The following is a 21,223-nucleotide window of genomic DNA, read 5'->3' on the forward strand; positions in this document are numbered from 1 at the left end:
ACAATCCCATTTTCCAGATGAGAACATGGAGGCTCAGACCAGTGAAGTGACATGTCCCAAATCAAAGAGCCAGTGCATGGCGAAGCAGAACTCAAACCCGGGCAGGAGGCTTGGGTCCGTGTCCAAACTGGTCACCGCTGCACCCCAGGCAAACTGATCTACCTGCTCAGTGGCTGCCTCTGCCCTTGCCCGGGGCACCTGGAAGGAATGCTGGCACAGTGTGGGCAGCCATGGAGCTCCATTAAATGACTGAATTGCTAGTTTCCCTACCCTGTTCACTTCGGCAAGTTAAAAGCCCATTCCCTGCTCAATAACCTTCAATGGCTCCCTACTGTACCCCAGAGGAAATCCAACAGCCCTTGTAACTGAGTCCCACATTTCCTGAGCCCACATTTCCTCTCCAGTGCCATCTCTCCACCACCCACCCCAAACAAACCCTTCCTCCCACCCTCCCTGACCTCCTCACTGAGTCCCACGCAAGCCTCACATATCCCGGCCTCTGTGCTTTTGCTTGTGCCCCTCCCTCTTCCTACCCATCCTCTTGGTCAAAGCCGTTACAACCCACAGTGGTCTCTCCCCCTGCTGAGCTCTCCCTGCCTACCCTGGACTCCCTGTTGTACCAGGTAAAGTTCGATGTAGAGGTTAATTACTCCACAGAAATTTACTGAGCACCTCCTATGTAGCAGGCACCCGGGAACCGGGGCTGGGGGGTGGTCACGACACAGATGCAGCCCCTGAGGCTGTAACTTAGCTGAGGCCAGCTTTGAGGCCGGAATGTTCTATCACCTTCGTCCACACTCCATGCTTTTGAGCAGCTTCCATGAAACCATCCCTGGTGAAGCAAGCCTATGTGGTCCAGGGGAATGAAGCGTTTGGGGGTACTCGGGTACCCCATCGTGCTCAAGGGGGTGCTGTGGGAGGGGTGTATGCAAGGACAGGAATTTGGACTAAAACCCTCAGCTGCCTCTGACAATTGGTCGCGCTAGAGGACGCGAATGACAGCTAATGTTCATGTTCGAACAACGCCAGTGTCACTCCCTGCCTGCAGAATGCTTTCTCTAAGTCACCAGAAGAATACACGTTTGTTACAAAACATATAGAAGTTACAGAAATGCACAAAGAACAACACTTTAAAAACACCCGTCACCCATGGACAAGACTCTGGCACAGTGCTGCCCAGAATTTCCACTGGGTCACTTCATCCAAATCCTCATCTTTAAATGGCTGAAGAAGATACCACTGGCTGAACTCAGCACTGTTCATGGAACCAATCCCCCACAGCTGGGCATTTAGGGGTGTGTGTGTGTGTGTGTGTTTTGCTGTTATAAGCAACAACATGATGAATGTCCTTGAGGTTCAGGTGACACATCTCTATGACTATTCCCACAAGAGAGATTCCTAAGTACAGAATCACCAGGTCAAGGGGTGGCCTATTTTTAAGACTTTGACTCCTGATGAGTGAGCCGGCCATGGGACAGGCTGCCCAATTGCCAAGCCCATGGGCAGTGCAGGGGTGGGGAGGTAGCTGTATGCACGTTTTTGGGATGAAGTCAGTCCCCACCAGGGGAAACGAGGGAGGTTTTTGCCTTGAAAGACCACCTGACATTCCAGACACCCTGCACCCCGAAAAGAATTCTCCAAGGGACCCAGAATGGAAGTAGTCATCTATGCATGCTCCCAGTTGCTCACTGTTTCTCAAAGATGTCACAGAACGAGGCATTCCCTAACTGAATCCCCTGCATGGGTCAGATTCAGAAGCCAGAGGTTGGGGCCTCCAGGGGTTCTTTCTGGGCTTGGCATGGCTGCCCGGAGCACATGCAGGGGTCTTGCGTCTGTCCCCTCCCCCCATGCTAAGCTCAGCAGGAGGCTCTGGGTCACGGCTCAGGGGGAAGAGGAGTGCTTGCTGTCTCCACTGTGCCCCCATCACCTCCCCCCCACCCCCCAACCCCCGCCCCATGTGGCCTGGCTGAGGGGCTCCACCCATTCAAGCCTCAGTCTCCTTAGAACAGCAACGCTTGTTGTGTGGTTTCAAGGAGATAATCTCGGGAAACCATTCAGCTTAGGAGCCAGGAGCCTGGTGATCAGAACCATTTTCATTGTCTTTCCCCCAGGGGTGGGGGAATCTTTCAGTGCTCAGGGTAGGAGGAAGGGAGGTCCAGGTGGGGCTTCTGGAAATCAGAAGAGCAAGGCTGGTAGAATGCTGAGGGTAGGAATCAGGGTGGGAGGTGGGGGAATTGCTTTCTGACCTTCCTCGGATAGTCTGGAGGCAAGGGAGGCAGTGCGGGTGGGGGTGGTGTTGGTATTAATGGTGTGCAGCAGCAACATGTGGGTTTCCATCCATCCCTTTCCGTGGGCCCTTCTGCAAAGGTTTAGGATTCGTGCACAGGCAGGGATGAGTGCCTTTTCCCTCCACTGCCTAACACCACACTTGAGATTCCCAAGGGCAGCACCCCTGACTCCTCTCTCCCTCACTCCCCCAGTCCGGGCCCTTCCACTTGGCTGTGCCACCCTTCTATGCCCCAGGCCACTCACTCTCTCTTACCTCCAGACCTGCTGGAGCAGCTGCCACCTCTCAGCTACCCTTCAGAGTTCAACTTTGATGGCTCTTCTTCCAGGAAGCCCTCCCTGAACCATCCCCTAGATCCCAAGTCCCTCTATCTGTGCTAGTTAATATGGTAGCCTCTAGCCACATGTGGCTATTTGAATTTAATTTAAATTTGTTCAAATTTAAAAATACAAAGAATGTCCCTCAGTGGCACCGGCCACGTCAAGGGCTCCGTAGCCACGTGTGGCTATCCCAGTGAACAGCCCAGACACTGAGCATTTCCATCACTGTAGAAAGTTCTGGTGGATGACACTGCTGTAGAACTTCCCACAATATCATAATTACAATTGACCTGTTTCCTTCCAGTCTCCCTTGGACAAGTACGGTTTCAGGAGCCAGAATGTCTGGATTCATTACATGGGAGCTGTGTGACCTTGGGTAAGTTACTTAACCTCTCTGTGCCTCCATGTCTGGACAAAGCAGATGTTCACTTTCAAAAGGTCGGATTTGTAATTGGCTTGAAGGCAGGATATTCTTCCAAGTCAGTTTGGCCTCAGAGGCTGCTACAAAGACCTTCACTGTCCACAGGCAAGCAGATACCAACCGGCAGTCTGAACACACACTGGAGAAACTCAGGATGAAGAGCCATCCACCTGAGGCCCACAGGAGTCCCGGGGAGTCCCCCTCTGGAACATGAGCCAGACCCTCGTGATGTGCACCCGTGATGGATAGCCATCCAACACCCACCCACGTTTCAGTTGTCATTTGTCGCACGAGGATAATCAAATCGTGTCCTTTAAAGCAAGAAGGACTCTTGAGATGATTCAGTTTTCACATGAGAAACTGAGGCACAGACACAGGAATTGCTGCAGTTCTCCCAGGGAGGAAGAGGCAGCACTAGGACTCCAAGTTCCTGTCCTGGAGCTCCTCCCAGCACCCCCTCCCCCAACATCCACCTGCCCCCACCTTTCCAGGGATGCTCGGGGATGCTTGGAGAGGCTCTGAGGAGGAAGTGTCTATTACAATAGGGAAATGTACATGAGAATGTCTTGAAAAACCTCAGAACTTGGTAGGTTTAAAAACTACTTGCTCAGACCAGTAGCTCACCAAACCCCAAGCCTCTGGTGGTTATCAGCCCAGAGCCCCAAATGGCTAACTTAGTAACAGCTGTGCTGGGCCGCGTGCTGGGGAGACCAGGCTAACACTCACCTCTAAGGGCCGTGTTGAAACACGCTGAACACACATCCTGAAATGCAAAACATACGTAACCCTCGACTCAGCAATTCTGGTTCCAGAAATTTATCTCAAGAAAATCATTAGATACGCTTGCCAAGATCTATGAACACGGATGCTCCCTGCAGGGGAGCAAATATTGCAAAATACTGGAAATATCATTGCAAAATACTGGAGACATCACTGCAAAATCTTGGAAATGACCTAAATGTCCAATAAGATGAGGATCAGTGAAATGCAATACGGTATTATCCACACGATTCAATAAACACAGCCAAAAGAGTATTTACTGTCAGAAAAAATATCTTACACTAGCAAATGTGAAAAAAATAAAAAAGGTAATGCAACAGCATGTGTGTATGTGTGTAAAATACCGGTTTTGTAAAAACAAACGCATAAATGCATAATGAGCACAAGCAAAGGGAAACCTCTGAGGGCCCCCCAGCAAACCGTTGGCAGTAACACCGTTGGTGGGGAATAACAGGCTGTTATTAATGATGCTGACTTTGTGTAGCATCCGAACTTGAAGTTTTATATCCCCCTATACTCAGCACAATCAAAATCAAATATAGTTTATTAAATCACACCTCTAGGGCGCCTGGGTGGCTCAGTGGGTTAAGCCGCTGCCTTCAGCTCAGGTCATGATCTCAGGGTCCTGGGATCGAGTCCCGCATCGGGCTCTCTGCTCAGCAGGGAGCCTGCTTCCCTTCCTCTCTCTCTGCCTGCCTCTCTGCCTACTTGTGATCTCTCTCTGTCAAATAAATAAATAAAATCTTTTAAAAAAAAATCACACCTCTAATACGATCATATCATATGCACCATGAGTGAAGAACGAATCAGAATTCTTTACTTGTTAACCCGTAGCAGAACCTAGCCAACTTTCTCTCTACAGGGTCAGATAGTAAATATTTGGGGCTCCGGCACCCATGTTGAGTCTCTGTCCCAACAACTCAACTCTGCCTGTTACAGACAATATAGGAGTGTGCATGGCTGTGTTCCAATAAAACTTTATTGACAAAACAGGTGGCTGGCTGGATTTCGCCCTGACCTCTACCCTTTGGACTGCCATCTGCATGAAAACAGGGACTGTTCCATCCAGTGCTGCACCCCAGCACTTAGAACAGAGCCTGGCCTAGGGTAGTTGTTGAATAAATATTTGTTGGAGGAAGGGGTTTCCAAAAATAACTTTTTTTTTTTTTTTTTTTTTTGCAGTGAGTGGGTGTGAGCTTCTTAACCAGAAAAGGCAATGTAGTTATGGAGAGGGCGGGGAAAAGAGAGAATAAGGCTCCTGTATGTATTCTGGGGTGTCTGACACATCAGCCTGGGAAAGAACCCTGAATCGGAAGAGCACTCCAGGGCTGACGGAGCAGTTTTCAGCAATTCAAGATGCACATCCCCTCCCACTTCTGCAACTCTACACTCTCAGCTGTGCGGGGAGGCGGGCTGGGTGACACCTGCTGGGTCTCTGCCCCTGAGGGCCTGCAGCCCTTCCTCTCTCCTGCTCAGCTCAGTCTTGCACCAACAGTTGAGGAGTAACAGTAATGGTAATATCAAGGGCTGACACTCCTGAGCGCTGGCGATGTGCCCCTCATTTTGCCATCTGATGGTCCCAAGCAGCCCTATTCGGTAGGAATATCATGGACTCATTTTACAGGGGAGGAGACTGAGGCCCAGAGAGGCAACCGGACATGCCTGAGTTCATGCAGCTACAAGGTGTGGTGGAGCTGGGATTTGAACCTGGGCTGGTTTGCGCCCAAAGCCCGTGCCCCGTCTCCTGGCTCTGGCTTGACCTGGAGAGCTTGTCGGGTCCTCCATGGTCATTTTACAGATGAGAAAGCCAAGGGCTGAAGACAGGGAGGGATGCCTGATTGGGCCTGGCATCCAAGTGTCACGACTCCCTGTCCTATGCCCACCCCCACAGTCCATCTCTAGTGGCACCCGTTATGGAGTCTCAGGCCAGGAAGGGAGAAGGAGGGGGGTTGCCGGTCCAAGATGGGCGGGGCCCCCAGTGTGTCACATTCATGCACACCCCAGTCCAGGCTCTTTAAGTAAGAGCACTGGCCATCTTAATGCAGCCTGCTCTGAACCCCAAGGTCCAGTGCCCACTCTCCTTGCTAGGTCTACTCCCCCTCACCGCCCCGCCCCTGTGGCCACAATGATGCCCCTTCACACCACAGGCCTGAACCCACTCTCTTCCCTCTGCCCAGAAGACCCCTCTGCCTGGCCAAGGGCTGCCCCGCAAGCGTCGGCCGTGGGGCGGCTTCCCTAGCCTGAGTCCCAAGTCCTGACTGGAGTCCTCGCCCTCCGAGGCCTGACCCTGGCTGGTGGTTCCCATCACCTGTGTGATTCGTGGGACGCCTGTCTGTCCCAGGACAAAAAAAAAAAAAAAAAAATCTCCCTGACCGGGTGAGTTGCATTTTCTCACTTTGGATTCACAGTGTTATTTGCAGTCCCTGGCACTTGTAAATGCTCAGTAAAGCAAAAGGAAGGCAGGAAGGGAGGAGCCAGGGGAGGAGGGAAGGGAAGGACAGGAGAGGGAAGGCAGACAGGCCAGAAGGAACTGGACGAGGAGCAGCGGGCAGAGTCCTCAGACTGAGCCCAGCGCTGCCAGCAAAACCTCACACAATGTCCCCTCCCTGTGGACTCCTTGCAGCCCACAATGTCACCTTAGGCTGCGGCACACTGCCCAATGGCGGGGGCTGACGCCTCCCGGGTAAAGCTGGTGCCATCCCAGCTGCCGATCTCTCTCAGTGGGCTCTGAGAACAACAGTGCAGCGAGGGCCAGGCATGGCCACGCCGTGGTGGCCTGGATCGGGGCCCAGCTCAGGATCTGGGCCGGTCACCTGGCTGCAGTCTACTTGGGACATACCATGGGCATCACTCAGTGGGGCAGAAAGGTCTTGGGGTCATCTCGGGGTTGGTGGCAAGCTTGGGGTGGAGGAGGGAGGGTAGAGAGAGTGAAGGACAGACAGAGAGATGGACAGGCAAGCGGAAGCAGAGAGAGCAGCAGTAAGAACAAAGACAGACAGACACATGGGCAAGAGACCGAGCTGTGGAGGAGGTTATGTACCGGGGCCTGGGGTTGGGGGTCCCACCTGGACTGCAGCTCCAGGTGCCGCCCATAGAGACACACCTGTTGCTGGACGTCATCCCCTGACTGAGGGTCACGGGTACAGGTCCTCCTTTCCACTGTGGCTTCCCCTCTTGACCACCTTGAGCAACTTCCTCCCCTCTCTGAGCTTCAGCTTCCTCTCTGCCGGGGAGCTGGAGGCTGGAGACGGACGGTCTCCGTGGCCCTCTGCCGTCTGACGGCTAACCTGTGCTGCTGGCTGATGCCCAGCATCCACCAAGCCCACCTGTGTGACCTGTGTGAACTGGCCGCCACTTCCCAGTGGAGAGGGTTTGGCTATTCCCTGTGAAACCAGTGGGTCACACCTCCCGTGGTTTCGCCCACCTAACTGATGAGGAGAGGATGCTCTTCACACCTTGGGGCTTGAGTAAAACCAGCTGTTATTAACACCCTATGGATAAGCCAGCAGTCCCTGGTGATTAGTAACCGAAACCACAAACTTTCAGGATGCAAATGTGAAATGAACCCAGCCTACCAAGCTGGGAAGCAGGACAGGTTCTAAGACTGGGCAGAGAGGGGCATGTCCAGCCCTGCCTTTTGCTAGCTGTGACCGAGCATCTCCGAACCTCAATGTTCCCATCCATATGATGGGGATGGGGATGGGGAGGGTGCTTGGGGAGGTAAGGGGGGGGATTCTGTGAAATGTCCAGTGAGAGCCTGCACTTGCCCAGTAGGCGGTAAGTGCCAAAAGGCTGCTGGTTGGCTTGATGATGATGGCGGTGATGTCTGCTGGTTTGATTCCCCCAAAAGACACATCATTTTAATGAACATTCTAACAATGTGCAATCAGACCCTCATGAGGCCCAACAGTCCCACTGCTCAGCTGAGAGCTGAAGCTGCCTAAACCAGACCCCAGAATTTTTCCCTTGACCTGGGCATGAGCTGGCCGCCCCTCTCTACCACGAAATGTGAGGAGTTGGACCCCAGCTCCGCCCAGCAAACCAACGGCCCTCCAGGGCCGAGCCACCCAGCGGGGTGTGCAGGCTACAAGATGACGGGTTGTTGGAGACACGCTGTCTCCATGGGACAAGTGCATCACCCAAAGTGACAGGAACACACGTCTGCAGCTGGTGCTGGGGCGGCCTGTTGGGTTTCAGCTGGGAATGCCCCCAGGACTCCAGAACAAGGGCTTCCTGACTCTCCCGTTGGCCGACGAGGCTATACATAGGAATGACAGCTGGGCTGCGGGGGCCCAGGCTCTTGCCAGCAGGGTTCCCCCAGACCCAAGAAGCCCAGGGGCAACCTGGGGGCTCCACTCTGGATGTCACAAGTGGGCAAGAGAAAAATAAGAATTAATGACCATGAACACATAAGGAGTACCAACTATGTGCCAGGTACCAAGTCAATTTCTTACACAGATCATCCAGTTTAAGCCCAAAATAGATACCATCAATGCCCCATCTCCCAGATGAACAGTAACACTACCAACAGACACCTCTATGGCCTTACTGCCTGCCCAGCTGCTACATTTTGTCCTTCCCACAATTGTAAGAGGCCCTATTAGTACTTCACTTTCCAGATGAGAAGATGGAGCACAGAGAGAGAAGCAACTTGCCCAAGGTCCCATGAGTGAGTGGAGAAGCCCAGTTCAAACCCAGGGGGTCAGACGCCAAGTCTATGGCCTGCTCTCCTGTTGAAATGCCTGTCTGGGAGACTTCCTGGTATAGCCCATCAGCCATTGGCCAGTGCCAGCCCCAGGTTGGCTCAGAATGCATCCTTCAAATGCAGCTCAGGCATCACCTCCTCCAGGAAGCCTCTCCTGACTGCTTCCATCTGTAGCTGGGCTCTGTCTCTCCTTGGGAACCACAGAGCCCCCTGTGCTCAGTCCATCACAGAACTTAACGGGCTGGCTGTGCTTTACTGTTTGTTTGACTGTCTCCTCCAAATTGTGAGCTCCCTGAGGGCAGGCACTGGGTTCGGTTCACCCTCAAACCCCAGTGCCCAACTGAGACAGCCATGGGGGACAGGAAGCAGCTGGTAATGGATGGGTGGATGGATGGATGAATGAACGAACTCATATATGATCCCATGTCCCCTCTCTAATGTCCACGAATGATAGTACTGCTTACTCCAACTCTTGACATATCATAGGACCATCAGTTTTTCTACATGCCCTTAAATTTTAATTTTTATTACTTTTAGACACAAACCTTTGTTCTAAAACACCATGTTTAGGGTGCTGACAAATGGTGAGAGTGGATTTTTTTTTTTTTAAGATGCAAAACAGGAAAGATTGATCCAGGGAAGAAGACAATCCCCAAAATAATCAGGAACCTTCCCGTGGGGGGGGGTAGCATAGAACATTCTAGATGTACTGAGATACACTTTACACGGAAACAAATTCAGTTTCCCTTTTAAGCCTAAGCTTCTATGAATAAAAGGTGTACAGATCTAAGGTTAAGTTGGGCCCAGGGAAAAGCAAATTTGGTTTTTTTATAAATGTGTTTAATCCAGGGGTGCCTGGGTGGTACGGCCGGTTAAGCGTTCTACTTCTGGTTTCATTCGGCCCAGGCTGTGATCTCAGGGTTGTGAGATCGAGCCCCGCATCCAGCTCTGCACTCAGCATAAAGCCTGCTTAAGACGGTCTCTCCCTCTCCCTCTCACATAAATAAATAAATATTTTGTTAAAAATGTGTTTCACTCCAATGATAGAATAGCCATGACATGGAATGCTACTTAATTGTTAAAAATAACTGTTCAGAGAGATAAGGCAGATGGAGACACACTGATCTGAAACGCCCTCCTTGCCTACACGCGCTTGTGAAATCAGGTGGAACGGGCTGCCATTTGTCTGTGAGGAAAAAAATACATTCTCATCTATGTAAAAACACAAATATATGTGAATGTTTGAAAATGCACAGGCTACTGGGGAAGGACACAGGAAAATGATGGTAACGCTGGTCTCTGGGAAGGGAACTAGGAGGTGGGGGAAGGGGAGAGAAGGAGACAGGCTTTTTTATTCTCCCTCTTTTGTATTTTGTCGCATTTGTGGTTAGTGATTTTTAAGAAAATAAACGTTAACCATGTACAATTCTGTATAAATATGTAGTTCTCTCAGGCTTCCTCGCGTTTCCTCCTCACGGACTGGCTCCCCGCCCATCCTGACTTGGCTCCTTTCAGAGGGATTCTTAAAACAATCTAAGCCAAATTTGACTTCTTTCTTTTTTTTCCTTTTTTTGAAACATCACACGTCGAAACGTCCCTGTCATGTTTATTTCAGGCTGAAGCTAGACTTGTCAGGTGACAGAACTGTGGCCCTGACACGGAAGTGTGAGCCTGATGGACTTGTGGGAGGCTGGGTGTGTCTCTCCACCGCCTTAGGGGCCCGAACCTTCCAGCATGGCTCCCCGGCAGGACACCGCTGTCTCTGCCAGGACCCGGGGTAGGGAGCACATGCCGACATCCCAGCATTGCCCCAACACCCCCGGCGACTCGCCCAAGAGCTATGCACGCAAACACACAAGCGTGCGTACACAAACTCGTACGCGTATACAGAAATACACGCACATGCAAATATGTACACAAACACACATACACAGCTATGCACATGTCCATAAGATACACATACGCGCAAGCGCAAAAACACAAAACACTGATGCGCAAAGATACATATGCAGACGCGTGTACACAAAAACACACACAGATACGCACAAAGACATAAATACGCATATACACAAAATACGCAGACAACACACGTGCAGACACAAAAACACATACCACACTAAAACACATTCAAATACATGCACTCACAAATACACAGCTACACACAGACGTACAGATACACACACACACACCCAGGGATGTTCACAGTAGCACTGTTTTTGGTAACAGCAAAAACACAGTTGCCTTCCCATCAGGGTATCTGATGTGTAACCACGGTCTGTCCCTGCAAGGCGAGGCCGTGCTGCTATTAAAAACACGAAGTCGATTTTTAAATGCTGATATGGAAGGATGTCCAAGCCATTACGCGTAGGTTAAAAGGAGCAAGGGAAGAAAAGCGTGCCTTGAATCAGCCCCTTGGTCATCCTGGGCCCCGTGATTAATAAAGGTGTCCTATCCCATGTACTCCTGGGCCTCAGGCAGAGCAGGGGTCTGGAGCGGTGGTACAGAGGGCTTCACAGAGGGTAGGTGACAGGACCTTGAAGAGCGGGTCTGATCTGGGCAGGTGGGGACAAACAGAGAAGAGACCACAGGTGAGGAACAGCCTGTGGGCGGTGAGACAAGTGGAAGCACAACGTCACGGTCATGAAGAGCCTATTACGTCACCGCACAGTGCTGGCACAGACACCCCTGTCCGCCCCCATCCAACCTGCAGAGCACAGTGCAGAGGAGGCCAGAAGGGGCCGGGGTACAGAGAACGGGAGCGCTCAGAGCACGGAGCATGAACGGGTGCCTCTTCCTCTGGAGCAGGGGCCAGGCAGGGGTAGTGGCCTCGCCTGGAAGCTCGCTGTCACCAGCAGGCATGGTGGCTCCTTTGCTGGACGCCCAGCCCTGGTGGAGGAAGAAAACCAGTCCGGCCAGGCTGACATTCCATCGCCCTGGACAGAGCCAAGGGCTCTGTTTCCTTCTGGTGCCCAGCTCAGCCTGTGGCTTTGTCCAAAGACCCTGGCCAGGGCTCAGGCTGCTGGCTGTTCCCACTCCAAGCTAGATTTGCTCCCCTCCACCGCAGTCAGAGGCCCTGGAAAATGCCCCAAGTCAGGACAGAACTGCCCCCTGTCCACTCAGCACAGGATTCACTGGGTACCCAGTTGGTGAAAGCATGCACTGCCTCTGCTCTGAGTCCACGATGCCGGGGTCAGGCTCCGTGCCCCTCCACTCAAAGCCAGCAGATCGACTGGGTGCAAAAGACAGGGACACCAGCTGAGCCCAGAGACCTGTTTGGGCAGACACCACACCTTGGTCAAGCCCACAAAGAAAACAACAGACCCATCCGGAAGGAGCTGGGGCCCGTGCAGTCTTCCGGGCACGCTGGAGAAGCCCTTGAGGTCAGAGCTCACTTAGCGGGGCTAAGCAAGTCCGACCTGGCAACCTCTCCGAGGCTGCTGAGATATCTGCGTGATGTCCAGCCTCCAGAGGGGGGCCCGTCTCAGTATGGGGGCCACACCCAGGCACTCGGGCGTCTTGGTTCATCTTGGGTGAGCGTGCTGGGGCCAGGTGTTGAGCACTGTGCTTCACTCCATCAGCCCCCAGAGGACCCCCCACCAAACTGCAAAGTGGGTTCTAGTGTCACAGCCCTACGGGGCCCCAGATCCCAAACCCACAGGTTTAACGCCTGCCAGCCGGGTTCTGTTTCCCAGGCTTTGGTGTCATATGAGACCAGCCAGGAAGCCAAGGCCCAGGAGGGGAGCAGGCAGATTAAGTCTCAGAGAAGGGTACAAGGGTGAGGGATGGTGGGATAGCCCCAGACACTATAGGGAAGCCTGGGGCAGGGCAGAAACTTCAGCTGCAAGTAGTACTTCCCACTGAGAATCTCTACCACCTAGTCCTGTGGGGCCTGCCCTGCACCCCAACCTGCCTCCTTGGCTCAGCACAGAGAAGGGGTCATCAGGGCTCAGAAAGTCCTCCTAGGCCATGCCTCGTATGAGTCATGCGCCCTTCAGTGGGTCCCTTTCTCAGAGCCTCGATGTCCCCCTCTGTAAAATGACAGCCCAGGGTTCTGTCGCTGGGCTAGCATATCATCCAGGGGCGCTGCTTCCACGCAGACCCTCTTGGGCCAACGGTGGCTCCCTGCTGGGCCTCGTGCTCTAGAAAACCACCACCAATGACGGGAAAGCCAGAGGAAACACCATGTCCACTGCACAAGCTGTGGAATCTGAAAGGGGGCTCAGAGGTTGCCTGGAGTTTGCCCAGGACAACAAGCACTTCTTTAGCACCTACTGTATGCCAGCACGCTGCTAAGGATGCCCAGGATGCCTCAGGCATCTGTCCAGGGGAAGCTTAAAACTGAGCGGGGATGAGGACATGTAAGCAGATCATTTCAACAGGGTGCACGCTGGAAGGGCAATGGATGAAAATGGATGCGGCATGGGGAAGTGCATGGAGGAAGTCAGGAAGGCTTCCTGGAGGGGGGGGACTCTCGAGTCAAGTCTTTCCCAAAGAGAAGGAGTTAGCCAGGGGAAGGAGAGAGGTGGTTAAAACAAAGGTATGGGTGTGGGACACAACAAGGAAACTCCATGGAGCCTGAGGAATTTGTATCCTGGGAGTGATATAAAATGCAGCTAGAAGGCTCTGAGTCAGGGAGGGACAATGTATACAGCAGAAATATCATGCCAAGGCGAAGAGAACACCCCAGCTGCTGTGTGAAGGATGGACTGGAAGGGGGCATGAGAGGCAGCCAAGGGGCCAGTGGGAAGGATGCCCATTGCCACTGTCCAGGTTAGAGACCCTAGAGGCCTGACCCGGGACACAGCAAAGGGATGGGGAAGCACTAATCCTTTAAGGAAAATATAAGGAGCTGAAACTAACAGGACCCTGCAGGGGAGGGAGGCAATTGGGATGATCCCTGACTTCCAGATTCAGCAGTGGGCGGGGGGGCAGGAGGGGCGTGGATCTGCCACCAGTAACTGAGCTGGAGAATATGCAAAGGGTCCCCAGGGCCCAATTTCAGGGAGAGGGGAGGATGCAAGGCCCTGGGGAGGTGACCTGCCTCCCAAGAAAGCCGTATGCAGCTTGCCTCCTCCCTGACGCCTATCTGCACCTCCAGTGAATTCCTAAAGGCATGGAGAAGCCACGGGTTGGTTCCTCAGCTTCTGAGCCTCTGAGGGGCTAGGATGTTAGCTGGAGAGCATGCAGGTCATGGCGATTCAGGGAAGAGATGCCAGGGTGACAGGTGCCTTGGGGCTGCACGGACCTGGCCTCCAATCCTGGCTCCCTGGCACTTTGAAGCTGTGTGGCCTTGGGTAAGTCCCTCCACTTCTCTGAGTCTCCGTGACAGCAGGAAATCGCTCCCGTGTCCAGTGCTGATGCCAGCAACTCACAGGCTAATGATCTATGTAAAGGGCTGGGTGCTGTGCCTGGCAAATAAATGGTAGGTACTCAGGAAATGACTGCAATTATGGTGATGCTTGTAAGTCAGAATCATCTCTCTCTGGCTCAGAAGCCAGCAGGAGACACAGAGCCAAAGAGGCAGGATGATACAGGGAGCTCTTAGTAATGAGGTGTTTTCAGACTTCGTGGATCACCGCAGCACCCTGACCCCCTCCCTCCACCCTCCGAGGAGCTGGCAGTGTTTATAGGAATTATGAGATTCTTACAGCAAGGACTACCCTCCGCTTCCAGAAAATATTGCCTGATACTCTCAATGCTGTTCTCTGGAGGGTAAACCCAAGCAATCACGGGAGTGAGAGGCACTTGAGACACAGGACGCTACGGGGAATCCTGGGGCAGGGCAGAAACCTCAGCAGCAAGTCTTTGCGAGGGTCCAGGGGCAAAAATCCCAAGGGAGCTGGAAACCCCTGGGCTGACTGCACTCCCGGGACTGACGCCGCCTGGACAAAGTCCGAGCTCCTTGGTGGGGCACCCGAAGCCCCAGAATACCTGCCATGCCTGCTGCTGGCTACGTACACACCTCCTTATACAAATTCTGCTCCGGCGGGTCTGGGCTGTGTGGGACAAGCAGTGCCAGCACCTGCTGCGGCCACCTTCCACCTGGACTGCCTGGCCTGCCTGGCCCCACCTCTTCTGCAGGGGAACTCCTACCCTACCTTCAAAACCCCGCTCTCCACAGCCTAGGAAGCACAAGGTCTTTACTCGGAGTTTTCTTAGAGTGCTTAGGACCAGGGCAGCAGGGGTTTGCTACCACTGTGACCACCCCCACCCCACCCCAAGACTGAGCACCTCTGAGGTTGGGACCATATTGGGTTCACCTACCACCTCTCCGGGCTGTTAAAGATTACATTCAATAATTAGTGCGAATGCCCTGGCTGGCTCCCAAGAAGTCTGTCCTCCTGTCCTGCATCCCTCTGAGCACCTACTGTGCACAGGCACGGGACTGAGGCGGGAGGTCCTCCTTGCCCTGGGGGAGCTGATGCCCTAGCGTGGGACACGGACCAAGTACAGCACAGACTACAGAGGACACCGCAAGGGGACATGTGCCATGGAGAAAAAAGCCAGGCAGAGGCTGAGCAGTTGGGGGGCAGGGGGACTGGAATTTTAAACAGGGCTGTTGGGGGTCAGGCGATGTTTCTCTTCTGAGACACTGGAGCAGAGACCCGAAGGAGGTGAGGACGACAGCCAGGGAGACACCTAGGAGGAGGCACAGGCCTTTGCAATGGGCTGCGGGCAGGCTATCACACTAAACACTCTTTTACTACAGATGGTTTTTTTGGCATCTGGTGCGCTGATTTAGGAGTCAAGGCTGAGCATCCCCACCCCACCCCCATTTCCCCAAATCACATTCTAAGTCTAGCATCCCTACTGCCCACTCTCAAACCTCCAGCTTCCCAAATAAAGACACGGATTGAGCACACAAGCATTAGGTCCTTACTATGTTCCCGAAGGGGGGGATATAAGCCCACCGAGGACCCTCAGGGGCCGAGGTCAGCCCCGCTCATCCAGTTCCTCAGATGCTAAATAGTCCCTGCTGCACGGTGTTCTTCTTTTACTCACAAACACCAAATAGGCACCAACTGTCTACGTGCAAGACCATTTGCTGGGTGCATTCATAAATGTCATCTCCAAATGTGAAAACCAAATCTGGGGGGCTTCCAATATTCTGTTCCCACTGGGAGACGGGGAGCACAGTACCCATGGTCAGTATATCCCCTTCTCCAGATGGTTCCAGGTTCCAAGGGAGGCGACCCGCACAGGGACACATGGGACTCAAACCAAGGCAGCCCAGACTCCGGCATGTTTTCTAGGTTAGCTTCCTAGCCTCTGCTTATTTTAAGCAACATTACAACAGAGGCAGGCTTGGCCCTGGGAACTGCTATTGTCCCCCCATGTTTTCATTACAAATAACATTTCAGTGATCTGCTGATGAGGCCTAGGGGCAAGGCTGGGAGAGGCAGAGTGACTCTCGAAAGAAGTGCGGGCAAGGGATTTGTTCGAGCAACACACCTTGGGAAAGCTACGTGATGTGCAAGTCCGAATGTTCTGATGTTGGATCTGAGGTCAGAGGGACCTGGGTCACATCCTGCCTCTGCCCCACACCAGCTGTGTGACCCTGGGCAACTTGCTTCACCTCTCTGATCCCCTGCCTGGTTCTGATGACTAGTATTGTAATCATTATTGTTTATACTACCTAACCCTGCTGACGCAGTCCTATCTGCCAAGGACCTCCCTTGGGTCCTTGAACTTGACGTTCTATGGAGATCGCCTTCTGAGTGCGTCACTGGGGTTTTTAACACATGCTTTTGGAGAGAATTGCATACGCACAGCAGCAAGCCCTCATGCAGCTGCCCTCCTAGAGGAAGCACAGGTTAGGGGGTCCCCAAAACCAGTCCCTCCCAATCCTAAACATTCCTAGGCCATGTCCCTGGAATATGTCTACAGGGCCTCAGCCAGGCAAAGTGGCCTTGGAGAAATCCCGGTCATGGTCACTGCCCAAGAGGCCAGTTGCTGGAGGAGTCTCCTCTTTAAAACCCAGTTCTGCGGCCTGTGCTGCTGATGGGAATGGAAACAATGGATAATGTGGGTGCCCCCACCCCCACCCCCAGGCTGCCCTCCACCCCCTCAGGCTTTCCGACACCAAAATGCCTGCTAGTCCAATGGTTTTTTAACTCAACTCACCCCCACTGGGGAAAAGAGCCAGTGGCATTTTTTTTTTTTTTAAATTCTTCCTCCAGCTCCCTATTTATAGCATGTTGACAGGCGAGGGATGGTTTCCAGCAATAATTAGGGAACCCACACTGGGCTCCAGGCCTCAGGTGGGCCCTGTGGCTGTCAAGTGGCTGGGGACCATTGGGATCCATTCCCTGTCCCTAAAGGGAAGGGATTCCTAGCTGCACCTGGACTAAGTGCCCAGGGTCAAGGGGGACTAAAAAGCAGGTTAAAAGGGCATTTTCCCCTGAATTCAGAGGTCACAGGCCTCCCACAGGGGACATGCCCTTGCTGCTTCTCTGTTCTCTCATGGAAATATCATCAGATATTATTATTAGCCACAGGGGGACCTTCGAAAGGTTGGGGCTAACTTAGTGTGAGTGGGGCTTGCACAGGGTTTCCGGGGAGAGAAGGAGGCTCAGAGTGGGGATCCCAGTATGGGATACCCAGGCCTGGATTCCAAGTCCCATGGTCTCCCTGGGCCTCAGTTTCCTCAGCTGTACAATGGAGATAATAGTCACCCTCCCTTTACGTGGTCATTGTGAAGACCACACAAATAGGTGATTGAGGTTTGGCAAGTCTGACTCTCCTCCCAGGGGAGGGATGTGCCTCTTCAACCCTGGTCCCAGCCCAAAGTCCATAGTCCATACTCTTCTTTTGCCAAACCCTAGAACTACTTTATGAGCTCCTCCAGTGGCCCCAGGGGTGCAGAGATGTCATTTGTTGAACCAGGGCCCAGGAGCCCATATAACATTTACCCAAGGGGCCACGACCCCTTCAAAGGAGAGCCGGGTGTGTGAACACGTGTGATGAGTGCAGATGAGTGGGTCCCATGGGAGATGAAGGAAGGAAGGCCACCTGGAGGAGGAGGCCTGTGAACTGTGCCCTGGAGGATGGGGAACACTGCCAAGAAGTAAAGATGAAAGGCCGGGGGCAAGGACTTTCTAGCAAGGATCATTTAGCAAAATGGTATTGGTGGAAAAACTTGAAGCATTTAAAAGCCTAGCTAATAGTACTATAAAAAGGGGGGGCATGGTGATGGAGAGAAACCAGGGGTTGTGCTTCTACTAGCTGGGAAGACACTCTCATAACGAATTCCCTCAAAAACTCTATGATGTACTATTATTATCATTCTCATTTTACAGACAAACTGGGGTTCAGAGAGGTTAATTCACTTGCCTGAGGTCACACAGCACACAAATGGCAGAACCAGGATAAACTTGGTCTGGTCTAATCCTAAACTGAGGTCTAGAAAGACCACCAAATGGGCCTGTGTTTTCAGGGCTTTGCTGGGGGTTGGCGGCCTGTGTGCCTCAGCTAAAGTGCAGAGAAAACTGGGCCGAAGGCTGGCAGAGGTATGAGTTAGTGGCTACTGTTCGGCCATGTCTGGGCTCAGGAATCCCATCCGTCAGACAAGAAGCTGGAGCCAGATGAGCAGATACCAGTGTTTCACAGCCATGATAATTCACGGAAAGGAAGGAAGGGGGGAAGGAGGGAAGGAAAGACTGATGGGAAGGGGGCTATACTGGGCTCCCAACATTTTAATCTGCTGCAGCAGGAACTCTCCCCCCCCCAAAAAAAAACCCCAGTCTGTTTCAAAATGGGTTTTTGGATGATTTTAACACCCTTAAATAATGACAAACATCATTTCCAAATAAAATGCAGTCCTTTCTGAGTGAATGGAGTTAGCTCTTTTTTTCTCGCATGGGCCACAGGTGCACATATGTGAGCTGGGCTGTCTTCCTGTGGCCCGCTGGAAACTCCATGAGGGAGGGGTTCATGGCAATCACCATCATCTCCCAGGCACCTTGCCCAGTGCAGGGGACAGGGGAGAAGCTTGAAAAATATTTCATACAGTTGACCTTGAACAATATGGGTCCACTTGCCGGCAAAATTTTTTTTGACAGTAGAGTACTGTGAATGTCTTTTCTCTGCCGTATGATTTTCTTACTTACAGTTTTTTCTCTAACTTACATTTTTTAAAAGATTGATTGATTGATTTTAGAGTGAGAGGACACACAAGCAGGGGGAGGGGCCGAAGGAAAGGGAGAGAATCTCAAGCAGACAGACACCCTCCACACCCCCTACCCTGTTAAGCACTGAAACTGAGGCAGGGCTGGATCCCAGGATCCGGAGATCATGGCCTGAGCCGAAACCAAGCACAGGCTGCTGAACCGACTGCGCCCACCAGGAGCTCCTCTAGCTTACTTTACTGTAAGAACACGGTATATATATACACGCGCTGCCGAAGCAAACACAAGAATACAGCATGTAATACATGTAACACATAAAATACATGCTAATTGACTGTCGATGTTATTGGCAAGGCTTCTGCTCAACAGTAGGCTGTCAATAGTTAAGTTCTGGGGGAGTCAAGAGTTATACATGGTTTTTTTTTTTAAGATTTTTATTTATTTATTTGACAGAGAGAGATCACAAGTAGGCAGAGAGGCAGGCAGAGAGAGAGAAGGGGAAGTAGGCTCCCTGCTGAGCAGAGAGCCCGATGCGGGGCTCGATCCCAAGACCCTGAGATCATGACCTGAGCCGAAGGCAGAGGCTTTAACCCACTAAGCCACCCAGGTGCCCCCTATACATGGATTTTTGACCGCATGGGGAGTCAGCGCCCTGAACTCCCATGCTGCTCAAGGGTCATCTGTGAATGGACACGGGAGGAAGGCAGGAGGGCAGGGAGAAGACCAGGTCAGACCTCTCCAGCCTGCAGACTTCCTATTGAAGGCTCCCAGTTTCAGAACTGGAGATGCTGGCAAGTCTGCCTCTAAAGGTGGGGGCGGGGGGTGTCCCCGCTCAGTTTTCAGGTACAGCGTGCGAACAGCTTGGACTTCCCCCTCCTGGTCTGAAGGGAGCCTGCATGCACTGAGTGATAGAGGATACCCCACATGGCTCAGCCCAGGACCCCACAGGCCAAGAGGGCGGCCACAGCAGGTTCTTGGCTGAGACTGAATATCTGTGGGGATCATGTGTTCCCCGTGTGAGAGAACTGGTTTCCTGACCCTTCTGTGGCCTCCAAAGTCTTGCATCTCATTTGGGAAGGCTCTGGGAAGGGACCGGATCCTGTGGGGAGGTCTGTGCACACGGCTCATCTTGTCCCTCCCATGTAACTGGATGTCGGCGCCACCCCAGCCCTGACAGTGTTCCGGCAAATCAGAAGAACCACCAGGTTCCCTGTTGCTAGGGGACCAGAGGTGGCAACTACAGTGTGCCTCCCGCCCACCCCCACGCGTCCCCCCTCCACTCCCTGGGGACTTGAGTGTGGAGTTGGGGTGCCGCAGACGTTAAAGTCTGCCCGCGGAAATGCTCGATAGAGAAGTTTGCAGCTCATTAATTCTTCATCTTGCACAGATCACCATCATTTCTGTGAGGCTTCCTTGAGACTCCCCCTCCCACTGCATTCTCCCCCTCGTCCATCCCTAGGAAGCAAGGGCTATCATTGCCCCCATTTAAAGCCGGGGGCCTGAGGCTGGAGGGGAGAAATCTAGGACACGATGGAGCCAAGGGTTCAAATCCACATCTACTCCTTGCACAGACCCCTGAACTCATGGTCTGAAGAGAATCGCTAGAATTAAGGTCCAGAGGCTGGAAATCAGAAACCTACTTGGGGGGCGCCTGGGTGGCTCAGTGTGTTAAAGCCTCTGCCTTAGGCTCGGGTCATGATCCCAGGGTCCTGGGATCGAGCCCCGCATTGGGCTCTCTGCTGGGCGGGGAGCCTGCTTCCCCCTTTCTCTCTGCCTGCCTCTCTGCCTACTTGTGATCTCTGACTGACTTGTGATATCTGTGAAATAAATAAATAAAATCTTTAAAAAAAAAAAAAAGAAAAGAAAGAAACCTACTTGGATGAAACATCTCTTTCAAAAAGGTCAATGTGAGGAGAGAGGGAGCCCCCCAATTGGCTGCACTGAGCATTGTGGGGAGGGCAGTGAAAGAAGGGATCGGTCACCCCAAAAGCCCTAACAGTCAGGGTTTTCCTCTGATGACAGAAGGTACCCATTTTTGCTGTGAAAGAGAAATATGGATCTAGATACAAAGAAAGGTATTAACAACAGGAAGTTATAAAGAGGAAAATAAAAGCCGCCCACAATCCCACCATCAAAAAGAATCACTGTTATTTTACTCCCTGTCAGTTTGTAGATCGTTATTTTACAAAGCTGGGATCAGACTTCAGGGGTGAATTGCCATGGTGATTATTTGCTTAACATCTGACTCTCCCCACTCAGCTGAGGAAGTCCCAGATGCCAAGCCCTGTATCTCCTCTGTTTCATCGTCTCAGAAGGGGCAGAGGCCCAGAGAGGTGATGGTTTTGTAGAAAGTCACACAGCATGTTTTAGGAAAAGCCTGAAGGAGAGCTCTATTTTTTCCAATTCCCCTTTGCCCTCTCCCTCCCACATATGTGACCAATGTTCTGACCAGGAGCTGGACTGTTAATAACAGCAATGGCTATTTCTGGAATGCATACCTTGAAGCAGGCACAATTTCTCACACCGATTCCCTGCTCAAGAGCCTCCCATGGCTGCCCGTCACATCCCAGCATGCTCACTATG

At 52.5% G+C, this 21,223-nt stretch overlaps 1 protein-coding gene across 7 annotated transcripts in view; it reads right to left on the bottom strand.

The window, feature by feature from the left end:
• KIAA1671 (KIAA1671 ortholog) overlaps window positions 1-21,223 on the bottom strand; it is a 186,211-nt gene that overhangs the window by 18,048 nt on the left and 146,940 nt on the right. The window lies entirely within an intron of this gene.

Source organism: Lutra lutra, chromosome 12, assembly GCF_902655055.1.
Source record: "Lutra lutra chromosome 12, mLutLut1.2, whole genome shotgun sequence".
Taxonomy (NCBI): Eukaryota; Metazoa; Chordata; class Mammalia; order Carnivora; family Mustelidae; genus Lutra; species Lutra lutra.